Genomic DNA, 14,799 nt, shown 5'->3' on the forward strand with positions numbered 1-14,799 from the left:
CCACCTACCTAGCCTTCTGTTGTTCCCTATTTTTTAATCTCTGCAAATATATGTATATATAATTTGTTATAGATTTTTTGATATCCATCTTTACACCCCATCCTTTAAAAATGATACAGTATTATTTATAATTTTGATGTTCATTGTTAATTACATGGTTTCTTTTTCACTCTTATAGATAATGAAAACTAGAGGTTTTTTTGTTGCAGTAGCCAAAGTATAAAATATAGCTTATTAGTGAGGGGTTTTTGATACGATACCTTGCTGCTTTCCCTTTTTTAATGTAATTTGTATATTTAAATGTAAATTCTAAAAATCTACTTATACTATTTATCTTTAATAATCAGAATTAAAAATAGAATTATAATTGTTGGATGTTGTTTTTTTAAGCAATTATGAGAAAATTATATGTAACATTTTTCTGATAACTAAAATAGGGACCTAATGGTCTTTCTTCTTGCCAGCTCTCCCAAGTCTCCTAGTGATCCCGATTTTCACATAAGTATTAAATATTTTGTAATATGAGAATAAAAAGACCTTATGTGTGTTTGTAATAAGTAGTTATTACATTATCTCTAATTTCCTCAGTAGCAAGGAAAATACATCTATACTGTTTCTAGTTACTGACCTGAGGTCTGGCTAAAACCACAACTAACTTCCAAATAAACAACAATATGGCTTCAATTGATCCTTTAAAGCATCAGCAGAAACAAAAGAACCAAAAACTTACCCAGTAATTTTCAGTCTCCAGGTTTACTTTCTTCAAGAATATATTCATAGGGACATCATTAGGTCCATTTTCCCCTTTTCATCCAGAAAGAATATTAATAAGGAAGAAGTTAAAGAAAACAGCATTCCTGGCAAGAGTTCATCTGCAGGGCATTTGAAAATTGTTACCTAATGCCAGAGTCCTGAGTTCGAGAGACATTCTGTGAGATCTGTCTGGACCTTGTAGGTTCTTGACAATGCACATTTAAAAAAACATGGTTTTATGGGGAAAATATAGTGTAAAATTTCTTCTTCCTTAGCTCTTGGTTTCACTGCAGTTCAGAGAAATAAAGAAGAATGTAGCATTAGGGTCTAGTGTCTTTGATGGCCTCATCATCTAATCATAGGTTTAACATTACTCATTTGCTGGCTCCAGGAATTCCTGCCATTAAGGGCCCTAGAGATGAAACTTTGCCTCAGATATTGATTGAAAGGAAGAGTGAGAAATTTAAGCCCTCTATGCAGTGCACTTTCAGTGTTTCAGCAAAGCAATATTATAAACATGTCTCTCAATTTGATCTTTACGTTGAATGTTTAAAATAATTCAGTGTGCTTTAAATATTTAAGTGGTTAATTGATTAAATATACCTCATTTAAGTGACTTAAAAATGTATTTGTTTACTGAAAAAAGCTCCAGTTGTTTTATTTTCTATTAAACTGGAACTTTGCTTTCCACAAAAATGTTTTTAAAAAATAAAGAAACAAATGAGTAATCTTCCTTCGATGCAGTTCAGGTGGGAGGAGTTTACTATTCTAGTTTACAATTAGCTTATAAAAGCATCTTTTGAAGATCATCCATTGTTCAACGGATGTATAAAACCTTGGTTTTCGAGAACACACGCAAAATGGACATGTTGTCAAAGTTTCTTAAAATAGTCTGCTCTTTTCTCTACTACTCAACTTCATGATGATTTATACTGTAACCCATTAGCCAGGCCACACAGCAGCAGCAGGCTCCTGACAGTAATAATACAGTTGCTGATGCTGCGGAGGTTGCTTGGTGCAGCAGCACTGCCAGTGCCGAGTTCTCGTCTACAGACCTAACACATCCTTTTGACAGTGGAGCTGGATCCCTGTAGAATTAGCATAGTTCTGTAAGCTATCTTTGCGCCAAGGCACAGGCAATCCTGAGGAATCTTTAAAGCTGCAGAGTTTTGAGTTTTCTTCTGTTTTACAGTCAGCCCTTTGCAGGTTTTGATAGCTCAATGTTCTTATGATGAGCAGTTACTAGGACTCATAAAAGAGCTGAAAATCTGAATGAGTTACTATCTTGATGAACTGCATGTATATGTTTTTCCCACAGTGGGAAATACAGCTAAGATATTATCCACACTGTGATTTAATTATTGGTTAAAATAAGTTTTCAATGCAAATGAAATTTTCTGGTTTATTTACTTGCTTAGAATATGCTTTTTCCCCCCTAAATTTGGATAGAACATGAAAGCATAGCATTTTATTTGGATAAAACAGGTAGCTAAGGGCTGAAAATGGAAAGGAAAATGTAACATTTCTCACAGCATTAGTTTTTCTTTCATTAGATGCTTTTATTTTTATGCTTTTGATTTCGGAAATTTCATGTTAACTACTACATATTATTAAGGATATCAGCTTCTCTTTCCTTTTTATCTGAGCTCCTGAATAAACTTACTATTGCCAGTGGTTTGTGTGTAAAATATGGTCTAAATTTACATGAGATCGTATTACAAGTGTCTGAAGGTACTTGTCAAGGATAATTCAGTTCATATGGCCAGTCTTTTAAACTCTAAGGGACATGCCATCCAGTCTACCCCCCAGTGGAATTTTAGGTCTCTGTGGAAAACACATTTTAAGTTTTAAGATGCTATTAGCATTATCATTATATTGCATTAATTGTTCCACAGATACACAAAACATTTTTTACCATATATGGATATTTTTCTTTTTCCTGTAGATCTTATGACATAAAGAATTAACTATTCTTCTTTCCTTTCAGTTTGTATTTAAAGTGCACTTAGTAGTATCTTTTAAAAAAAATTGGGAGTAAAATGAACTGGAGTAAAATAGTTAATATGTAGTGCTTTGAAAAATCAGTGCTTAATCAGTGAATAGTTTTCTCTGGAGTTCTTCAGTATCTCACTGTCTGCTATTGTCCTCTATCAACTTTTTTTTTTTTTTTTTTTAAGTTTTACAATCAGATGTGGTTGAGGTGCTTTTCATTAGTCTATATGTGCACCTAATTTTTCCATTACATTATTCTGAGTGTATTGTGTTCTTTGATGAAGAGCAGATTTAGTTTTCAAGTAAACTTTTTAAGGTACTATAATAGTTTCTAATTATTTCCAGATTTTTTTTAGGAAGTCTCCATCAGAGGTACTCCAGGAAAAATTGAGTGATGTTATCCCGTAGGATTTCTTTACGTTTTCATAAGTAAAGCTTAGCAGATGTCACTTGCATTTTTCTGTGCCTTATCTGTCAATAAAAAATGTTTTATAAATTGAGAAACTTTTATGTAAAAAAAATAATGTCTCTCAGTATTTAAGTACTTTCTGACTTGAAGCACTGATTAAGCAAATGTATGCTTAATGTATCATTTTTATTCTCAATAAAAACCCAAAAATGTATAAGTAACATAAAGTAGAAGTCAGCCTTGCAAGTCTTTTTAGGATCTGTGTATGAAGTTACTAACATGAATTATTTTGTGGTTTTGTTTGCCTTTATTCTTTTTTAAATACTTCATATACTTAAATAAAAAGGGTTCTAGTGACTTCACTGATGTGATCAAGGCCATATAACCCAGGACCTCTAAACACAGCACTTACAAAAGTACCACAACTGAAGAACAGTCTTCCTTTTTTAAAATGATTTAGCCTTTGAACTTCTAAATTTTTCATTTTTTCTCCAATTTGATACAGTTTAGTCAGATGTTGCAAAGATAAAGACATACTTTTCTTTTAATTATATTAAACCTAAGATTGAGGTACAAAGACATAGATAAGATGAATATAGAGGCCTACTAAAGAATATTTATTCATAAGTACTCAATATTTAAAGAATTTTTGGTGCTTAAAATAGGAAGATTATAAATTTAAGAAAACTACAGATGAACTACATTTTTCAAGCATCTTTGGAAATATGAAATCCTAATTATCATGGTGAAATTATGTCACATTTAATTATTTAGTGACTACCTTTTTATTTTAGCATTGTAATCTTTACTAAAAATTTATTGATACATTCTTCTATTTCTTAAAGTCTAGTGTTATCCATGAAACTTTCCTGTTTATGTAGCTGAATTTGAAATCAAGGAAGAATAAAAAAGTTGTGGTTGTGGCATGATATTTTAAATTGAATATAATCAAGTGCTAACTATATGTGGTTCAGAAAATTGATCCTGTGAACTAAAAATAAGATTTTCATGGAAGGCTTTAATAAGATGGACTAAAGATGGACCCCTTGAAGTTAATAGACCTTCTACACGGCCTAAGCAGAGAAGGAGATTCAGTCTAAGCAAAGATCTGGCGAGAAATGAACCTGTTACGTGCTCAGACCAGTGACTAGCCTCATTTGGAGTGCATCAGAAATTAAGTAGCTAGACAGTATATGTATCTGGATTTATTTGTGATATAAGGAATTACCCATTTCCAGGCAGTATACCTCGAGAGTATTTTCTCATATAAAATATTATAGTATGTTGATAGCCTAGAATTGAGATTGATAAGAAATTTCTAACTTGTAAATAGTGTTCAGTAGTTCATGATACCCATACAAGAGACAGCACTTTCATCCCTGTATAATGATTAGTTCATATCCAACCTGAATTATAAACAGAGAAGGAAAATGATGGATGAACAAAAGTTCTGAGTTCATCTGTGTGAAAATAGTAAAATATAAGAGAAACGACAGTCCTTTTCTCATGTTTGAATTCTCATAATTCTACCAAAATTGGGACAAAAAGAAATTGGTAAGATAATTACCAATTTCTGCAGGATAATCTTTAAGAGTGTTATAGTTTCCGTGGCACAGGAGAAGGAATGTAGTATATTCTGAGGTAAACAGATTTCCCTGAATACTGACAGACCACCTCCCTAGACTAAAGCCCCTTTCCACATTTGGCTGCAATGTCCAGCCCTTTCCTGTCTTCCCAGTTATTTTGATTGTTTGTTTTCCCCCTATTTTTATTTTTCGATATTCACATTATATAAATTCTTCAGACACATTATGACAACTTTGAAAAATAGTGAAAACAACGGTGTATATTTCATTGTCCTACCACTTGTATATTCCCTCGCTTTTTGGTGGATTTTTTCTCTTTAATCCTACATATTTCAACATACTTTATTTTATAGTAAGTTATATATAATATCTTATAATAGGTAATTTTCTTTGTCCTCTTTTTCTTCTCTTGCACATTTCCTCATGATCATTTTTTTTTCTGTGGTTTTGTTGTTGTTGTTTAAATAATTATAGACTCACAGGAAGTTGCAGAAATAGTACACAGAGTCCCATGTACCCTTTCCCCAGCCTTCTCCAATAGCACCATCTTATGTAAATGTAATACAGTATCAAGAGTAAGAAATTGATATTGGTACAGTACTTTTAACTAGGGTACAGACATCATTCAGCTTTCCCTATTCTTTGTCTGCATTCATTTGTGTGTGTATAGATCAATGCTATTTCAATCCTTATATTGATGTAACCACTACCACTATCAAAATACAAAATACAGAATTATTACTATTACTTCATATCTTCCCAATTATTTCAAACTCTTTTCTTTCATGAAGCTTTTCTGGTTTATTATTATATGATTTTAATCACTCCATCCTTCCCTTCAGCATTTGAAGTGCATGTATCTAGATAGTAAATATAGGTACCTGTTTACATGTTTTAATTGGATGCTCTCATAGGTGATAAAGTATGATTTTTTTATCCATTACATTGGAGTTTCTTTCAGAGTAAGCATCATGCCAAGTATTTCCTCCTTATCTGAAGCATTTCATTCAACCAATGGAGAAAATAAGTATTGTATAGTCTCATCAGTATATTTATTTAACATTAATTGAGATATTTTTGAATTGTAGAATTTTTTAAAACTATCCAAAAAGAAAGGCTGCTTAAGGATGACAAAGCTTTAGAGTCATTCAGGGTCACATTATGAATGTTGTTCATTTCAATTATGCTACAGATTTACACCATAACAAAATTCATTTTATGTTTCTGTTGCCAGTGAAGTCTTCCGTTTTGCTCCTCACTGTGTCCTCCACATCTTGCAGTGGCCAGCACTTAGTATAAATATTTATTAATTACTTACTGAGTTAATTCATGAGTAAAAGAAGAACACAGTCCCCAAGATGATTTGATTTATTTATTTTTGTTGTGGCAAACCAAATATAACGTAAAATGTGCCATTTTAGTCCTTTTAAGTGTACAATTCAGTGGCATTAATTACACTCACAGTGTTGTATAACCATCATCATTATTTATTTCCCAGAATTTTCAACATTCCAAACCAAAACTCTGCACCCCCTAGGCAGTAATTCTCCCGATCTCCGTTCCCAGACTCTGGTACCTCTAATCCACTTTTTCGTCTCTGTGTTTTGCCTATTCTCTATATAGCATATAAAGGGAGTCAAACAATATTTGTCCTTTTTTGTCTGGTTTGTTTTACTTAACATGTTTTCAAAGCTCTTCCATGTTGTAACATGTATCAGAACTGAATTCTTTTTTATGGTTCACCAGTATTTCATTTTATGTACAGTAGCACATTTGGTTTATTCATTAATCTTTTGATGGACAGTGGGTTGTTTCCGCCTTCTGAATATTGCGAATAATGCTGCTCTTAACATTGGACAACAAGTATCTATTTGAGTCTCTATTTTCAATTCTTTTAGGCTTATACCATCAGGTATAATGTATATAATTGAGTAGAATTGCTGAGTCATTTGGTAATTCTGTGTTTAATTTTTTGAGGAACTGCCAGTTTTCCATAATGTCTGTATCATTTTACATTTCTATGAGGAATGAACAAGGGTTCCAATTTCTCCATATCCTTTCCAACATTTGTTATTTTCTCTCTCCCTCTATTTTTCTTTATTTGTTGGTTTTAAAATTATAGCCATTCTTAGTGAGCATGCATTGTGGTTTTGATTTGCATTTTCTTAATGACTAATGAAGTTGAGCATCTTTTCATATACCTATTCAAGTCCTTTCTCATTTTTAATTGGTTTTTTGTTGTGCTTGAGTTGAAGGTGTTTTCTATTTATTCTGGATATTAAACCCTTATCAAAAATATGATTTGCAAAGGTTTTCTTTGATTCTGTGGGTTATTTTCATTTGTTGATAGTGTCTTTTGATGCACAAAAGTTTTTAATTTTAACAATGTCCAGTTTATCTATTTTTGTTATTGTTACCTATGCTTTTGGTATCATGTCTTTGAACCCGTGGCCAAATCCAAGCTCATGAACATTTCCCCTATGTCTTCTTCTAATAGTTTTATGATTTTAGGCCCTAAATTTAGGCCTTTGATCCATTTTGAGTTAATTTTTATGTATGGTATGAGATAGGGATCCAACTTCATCCTTTTACAAATGGTTATCCGGTTTTCCCAGCACCATTTGTTGAAGAGACTATTCTTTTCCCATCAAATGGTCTTGGCACTCTTGTTGAAAATCAGTTGAGCATAGATGCCTACGGTGATTTTTAATGTAAAAGTAGTCCCCGCAAATTAAAAGAAAAGCAATTTTAGAATAAGTATTACAAGTTTAAATAAAATTTCCTGTTACTTCATAATTTCACTACTCAGGAGTAATAACAATTAGTCATTTAATGTGTATCCTTTCGAATTATATTTCTACACGTAAGTGCAAAATTATTTTTCTTGTTATTAGTATAAGCAAAAATTGCTGTTATAACAGCAATAGTTTACAAATTATGTTTTCCAGTTGATAGTGTAGAGCAGTGCTGTCCAATCAAAATATAATGTGAGCCACATACACCTTTAAATTTTCTAATAACCACATTTAAAAAGGTAAAAAAGAAATAGGTAAGATTAATTTTAATAATGTATTTTATTTAACCTAAATATAATTTCAACATGTATGTAATCAGTATAAAAATATTTAATGGAATATTTTACATTCCTTTTTTGGTTCTAAGCCTTTCAAATCAGGCATATATTTTATACTTAGAACACATATCAGGTCACACTAGCCACATTTCAAGTGCTTGTACTAGCTGCACATGACTAGTAGATGCTGTACTGGTCAGCACAGCTCTTTCTTCCATATATGAACATCTGTGCTTTTATTTTTTTAATGTTAATACGGTCTAAAAGTAGAACAGGGTATTCCAGAAGCCCTGAATATTGTAGGTCTTCAAGCAAAGATCAGCTAATCGTGTGTTAAAGATTCTTGCACTGGGTTAAAAAGAACAATTCCTAAGTTTCTCTCCAACACTAAAATTCTCATGCTGGCTTATATGCCTATAGCTGCATGATTATTCATGAATAAATGTAAAGTAACTTAATATAACTGCACATAGCTCTGCTTCATGATAATGTTGTACACAGGGTCTTAACATTCAAGATTTAAACTGGAAGTTCCTGCTGTTCTTAAATGGTAGCATAGATAAGTGGCATAGAATAATTTATTATTTTGCCAAGGCGTGAATTAAGATCATGTGTGCTACGAGTTTGGTATATGAGAGTGTATAAGCCAAGCAGACAACAAAGCATCAACAGCTCAATGCAACATGGTTGCTCCCTATTTATTCTTGAAAATAAGGCCGTTTTCATAATGATTTCTTGCTTCTGTGTAAGCATGGGTGGTAACCACAAAATATTGGTACTTAATAGGTCTCACAAAATACATCTTGAGAAATATTAAATGTCTATTTTATCTTTAGATTATCTACGAACGTTTTTTGACAAGCTAAACTTGCATAGTAGTTTCGTAATACCCAGCACTTTTATGATAGTTGTATACAGTTTAGAGCTCTCGATGCTAATGGTATAATTTCCCTTATATTCATATTTTACTGTATCTTATTCTTAAGTTATAAAGTTTTGAGGATCACTCTCTGATACACCTATTCTTAGCTCTAGAAAAATGACATTCAAAGACCATCATCAAGAGTGATACCAACAGTACTATAAACTTAAGATAAAATAGTTGTACATCAGTCATGACTCAAAGACATAGTAAGCTCTTAAGAAATGTGTTCTGTTATATAAATGTAAATTATATTTTTCATGATAAATCATATAAATTAGAGAAAGACAGCCATTGTTATTTCATTGATTATAGACAAGTACAGGATTTTGTTTTATTGGTTTTATTTTTGTTGTTGTTGTTTTGTTTTTTCTGGCTGCACTGCGAGGCTTGCAGGACCTTAGTTCCCCAACCAGGGGTTGAACCCGGGCCCCGGAAGTGAAATCGTGGAGTCCTAACCACTGGACTGCCTGGGAATTCCCGGTTTTAAGTTTTAAAAGTTCTTTTTCTTCAAAACTACATTCTAAAAACCCTATTTTAGCTTTTACTGTTTTCCTACCTATGTAGATCTTAAAATATGAAACATTTCCTCTATTTTCTTATTTAATACATTTATCATTTCCTTGATTTCTTCTGATCATTTCTAGTAGCAGGTAATAAGGAAGGAGTATCCTCCAGAACTCAATATAAATGTGTTTGTATGTTGTATATATTCATAGTTATAGAAAATGCTCTGTTTAAAAAATATATTGTAAAACAATCTAAATTATTTTTAATCATAAGTACAAACATAAATATATGTGTATGTGTATATATGTTCATAAGAATATTTGTAATAAAAAGTTGTGTTAAATTTATTTATACAATTTAGCCACATACTGAGATCCTGGGAAACCTCATTGTATTTATCTTTATATGATACACCAACTCTTCTTTTAGTAATCAACTTGGTATATTTTCATGTTGTGTAATGATTTTTCTGTGGCTGACCTTCGTATCGATAATCTCTTTGTACTGATCATTGATTATTCATTTCTTACATTCAGTTTTTCCTACAATGCTTTTAGTAAGATGTTCATAAAAATAAGCAATGGAAATGAAAAAATTCATACTTTGAATACGTGTATATATTTTTTTCATTAGTTTTATTTTTTGCATACATTGAAAACACTCATCTCTGTTTTTCTCTCTGCATAGTATTTTTTACTTCAGTCCTTGTACTTATTAATTTCTCTAACATTGCAAGAATTTATAAGCATGCCAGTTATCATGAGCATTTGTTATAAATTTTTTGAGGAATATACCTACTTCTTTTAGTGGCAATTAATGATAAGTAGACATGAAGGATATAGAAAGTAAAAAATAATTCTGGAGTTCCAGAAGACTTAATATCTCAATTTAACCTCCCATTTTTACCTTGAAATATTTTCCATATTTTCAAAGAATCTGAGATGGATTAAGTCTCTGAGGACATTAAGTTGGTTTACTTAATTATACACAAAACAAAAGGGAATGAGAAGTGTGCACTGAACTGACAGAGAGGAGGAAAAACCAGTGGGGGAAAATATTATGTGCTGGGTCTGATATTTCTACTGGGTTATCTAACTGCCATAAAGTGATTGTGAAGAGAACATAGGGATTTCATTGTCATCCTTCTGGAACCTATTTGTCTTCAAAGTGTTTCGTTTCAAAGGATCCTTAACTTGATATCCAATTCTTTGAAAAAGTCCTTCATCTTGAGGCAATGTTATACATCCATGTAGAAGAGTTAAAAAATTGTGACAAAACTGTCTAAAGACTTGGCAGCTGTCTGCAGGCATTCAAACCCAGTTTAGTATGTTTCCCCATGAAGATAAAAATTTGATGCCCACATTTAATTTACACCTTTTCTTATGGCTGTTCATTTTCTTCAGTAGCGGAGCCAGTGTTTGTGTGTGTGTGTGTGTGTGTGTGTGTGTCTGTGTGTGTGTGTCTGTGTCTGTGTGTTTTCTCAAATGGCAGAAGACTTTGGAATGATTTGTAGATAAGATTTTTAAAGATACATTTTTTCCTGTCATTGCCAAGAAATTGACTCTGTTGAAATGACGATGTTATTATTATTATCCTTTTGTATACATTCTCATGTATCCATTTGCCTTGTTTTAAGTAATTTCTCTAATTCTACATGTCAGAATTGCTAGGGAGCTACGACAGTGATTAAAGTTTCCTTTCCCTTTCCATCTATATCCCATTTCTTAACTCTCAATGTAGTTTATGCCTCAGCAACTACAGCAGACACTCAGTTCCTCCTGTGTGCTGTGTGTTTTTCTTGTCACAAAGCTTTGCGTATCTCCCCTTTCAATATTATACCTAATTATTCTTTTGAAACTTCTAGAATCAGTTACATAGCAATATGCGTTTAAGAAATACTTTTTGAAACGTGCATCAGTGTAAAGGAATATAATAACTGCATAACCTAATTCATTGCTCACATTTTTTACATGTTCATTATAAGGTAACACTTTCAGTCTTACAAAAATATCATTTATGGTTATAAAATACCATGTCAGAGCTGGAAAGGACTATAGTAATGGCCTTAGTTTAGAGATGTAGACGCTTCAGTAATTATGATGTAATTATGATGCAATAGTATACTATTTTACAAATGAGTAGAAGGAATTTAAATAATTGAACAATTTGAAGGGAAAAGTACACATCACTTCATAATAACTAAATTGCTCCATGCTGGCAAGTTAGGCACGGAGGTTTGTGTGTGTGTGCAGTCTTGTTGAGAGGGAGAAATGACCACAGTCGGTGGTTCTCAGCACTGACTTCACATCACAATCACTTGGGAAGCTTTATAATAATACTGATGCCTGGGCCCTACCTATCCTTAGAGACTACTCCGATATGACTGGTGCTTTCTAACAACATTCCTATTGATTTTTTTGTTCAGTCAGAATTGAGAACTCACAGATTTAAGTGATACCATAGATTTTGGAGAAATAAATTCAATTCAACAACAAAGATACATTGAGTATGTACAGTATGCCAGACACTTGCTACTTACTAGATGTGCATAATTAGATAAAACAAGATCCTTTCTTTTATTAACAAGTTTATGATCTAGTGGGGAAAATCACTACAAGTTATAAATAATTACATTTCAGAGGGAATGTTCCATGAGTAATAAAAGTTACATTAAGTGCTGAGAAAATAATGATGTAGGCTTGATCCCATTTTCCATTTCCAAACTTTTAAAATTATTTTCTCTTTACACACAAGATTTATTGCTTTGCCAGCATAAATTCTTGTTATAATATTGCCCATTTTCTTAGGAGTAAGATCTAAAAATTCATCTACAGAATAGCATACCTGAAGGAGAATATGCCGTTTGTTATACTTTGGTTACTTTTTCCTTCACATTTCATTTTCTTCTTTACACTTACGCATTCTTGTTTACTACCCAATACTGTATGCCGTATTTTGCCAAGAATGTAAATAGATTAGACTTTTCGACTAAAGATGCCCTCAAAATTGATTATTTGTGCTACTTGTGCAACTGTCATTCAGAAATCATTAAACACGCTTTAAAACCCTCATTCAATTGTAAGGTTTTCTGAGAGGGAAAATATACTTTATCTTGTGAGGAACGTTTTGTTGTTTCCCCTTTTTCTCTTTCTCATTTAGCATTTTTTAAAGTAGCTGAAAGAAATACACTGTGTTTTCCTCATTGCCTTATGAGATATATTTAAAATTCACCATAACAATGAGAGATTAAAATATATAAGTCTCATGCAAAATTCCAGAAAACAGCTGATGAAAATGTATGTTTAAAATTTCTAGCTTTACTGCTACTTTTATGTCTTAAGTCATTCCTTCTCTAACTCTTCTATTGAAGCAGCCCCCTGGGATACAGTGGATGAAAGGGTGATACAGGCTGTAACCCATGCAATCCACCGTAACAGGAACATTCTATGCTCTTATGTTTTAAAATTTGTATTTTACTGTATTATTCTTATATGACTTATAATTTTAAATTAAATTACATGGCTTTTTTTTTTTTCCTCCCGGACTCCAGGGAGATGAATATGTATGTCCTGGGACTTAGTATGTCTCCTGCCTGGGACTTTGATCTCATACCACAGTTTGAAAAATAAAAATTTTAAACTAGCTTTCTTAAAGAAAGACAACCGGTAACATTTTTTCGACCTTACAAATTGTTAGTATTAGTTAATGTAGTTAACAGAAATTGACTTGATAAATTGAAATTGTCCAAATTGATTATTCTAGTTGATGAAGAATTTTGAAAATCTTCAAAAACTGAATTATACTCTTTTAACATTAGGTGAAATCTACTTGGTCCTTACTTAGGTCAAGGCCGCAAAATTACGCTTGTACTCCCAGCCATATCATCTTAAAACATAACCAGTAGGCTTCTGTGGTAGAGAAGAAAATATTCATGTTTGGCAAGCAAATAACTAGTAGAACCTAGAAAAAAGATACCAGGAAATATACTACTTTATACACATAATAATATAAATTTTATACATAAGGATTTTTTCTGTGTTTTCCATCTAATGTTGCTAAACTTCTAGAATTGAACTCTTTTTGCCTTAATGCTGTAGTGTAGTCACTGTGCAATTTACATCATCTATTTCTTCTGGTTCTGTGGTTACCACAGACAAATAAAATATGGCTCTTCCTTCAAAGATACAATATCTAAAATCTCATCATATAATGTGCATATAAAACATACAAAAGTGAAGTTGCAGAGACATGGAAAATACTATTGTCAAGTTTTAAACTCTTATATTAGAAAGTTGGCATTTCGGCTTTTGTTGTCTTAAAATCCTGTATCACATAAGTGTTTGATATATACTTATGTCTGAGGAAATCACAGGACAGTTAGAGGTGACAGAAGAGCAAGATAGACAGAGTCTGTAAAATTTTTTGCTTGGGCTCAGAGGAGGACAGAAAATATCTTCCCTCCCTATGGATGGAGGATGGAAAAAAAGAGAGAGAGAGATCCTTTCTTCTTTCTGTGATTAATAATGCTCTTTCATGTCTCCACAGAAAAAGAGCCCAGTTAGATTATGCTTCTGTGGGAGTAGAGAGACACTTATGTTCAATTAGTTATGAGCATTCTTAACAGGAACATTTTAGGAGGTTTTATTACCTGTCATATGGCCTCGCATTTCTGATAATACCAAAAGGTGAATTGTACATGAATTGCAGCTTACCCAATAAATCACCAATAATAGTATTTATTGAGTATTACTTATGTGTCTCATGCCGTAGCTGGTGCTAAAAATTAAATATTAAGATTTAAAACCACATTTCATTTCACAAGACCAAGGCAAATAAGACCAGGGAATTTACACTCTTCTGGAAAAGAATTACACGACAGTTTACAATTGTGTTACTTAAGTCAGGGTCCCTTCCTGAATACCGTGGACTATTTTATATGTGAACAAGAAAAGAAAAACTTCTTCTACCCCTAGTTTTACTCTTTTTCTGAAGAAAGAAGTATCCTTATTCCTTTCCAGGACACCCCATTCTTTAATGCCTTCTTCAAGATTTCCCTGTCACCATTTCTCTCTTGTAATCAGTGTTTCTCTGACTCTTTCATTCTCTATGGTCTACAACTGTATTTAAGTCTCTTCGCCCTAAAAACTATGAACCGATTTTTCTCTCAGCCTCCTATCCTATTTTTTCTTAGCTTTCACCACAGAATTCTTTGAAAGCATATACTCCAGTTACCACCTTCTCTTCCTCAATTCCCTTTCATTCATCAGCCCAGAGCAATGGGCTGCATTCTAATCGCCAGATCCAGGGAACTGTCTTGTGTGTTCATCATACCTGACTTTTCTGACATGTGGCGACATTGACAATGTAATAATATACAAACGGTGTGATAGGTTTCTAATGCTTAAATTCAAAAAAGAAAAATCTGAAAAACTTAGGAGAATAAAGTGAGAAAGTCTCACCATCACAAAAAGTTTCAAGAAAATTCTCTTGGATGAGACTCCAATCCTCCTCCCCAATGTGAGCTCTTCTTTGGTAAGAAACTTTGAGAAAGAGC

The 14,799-nt window shown here is 32.5% G+C and overlaps 1 protein-coding gene across 1 annotated transcript in view; it reads left to right on the plus strand.

Annotated features, from left to right (window-relative positions):
* The window catches only part of NBEA (neurobeachin), a 628,524-nt gene that overhangs the window by 294,215 nt on the left and 319,510 nt on the right, over window positions 1-14,799 (plus strand). The window lies entirely within an intron of this gene.

Source organism: Delphinus delphis, chromosome 18, assembly GCF_949987515.2.
Source record: "Delphinus delphis chromosome 18, mDelDel1.2, whole genome shotgun sequence".
NCBI lineage: Eukaryota > Metazoa > Chordata > Mammalia > Artiodactyla > Delphinidae > Delphinus > Delphinus delphis.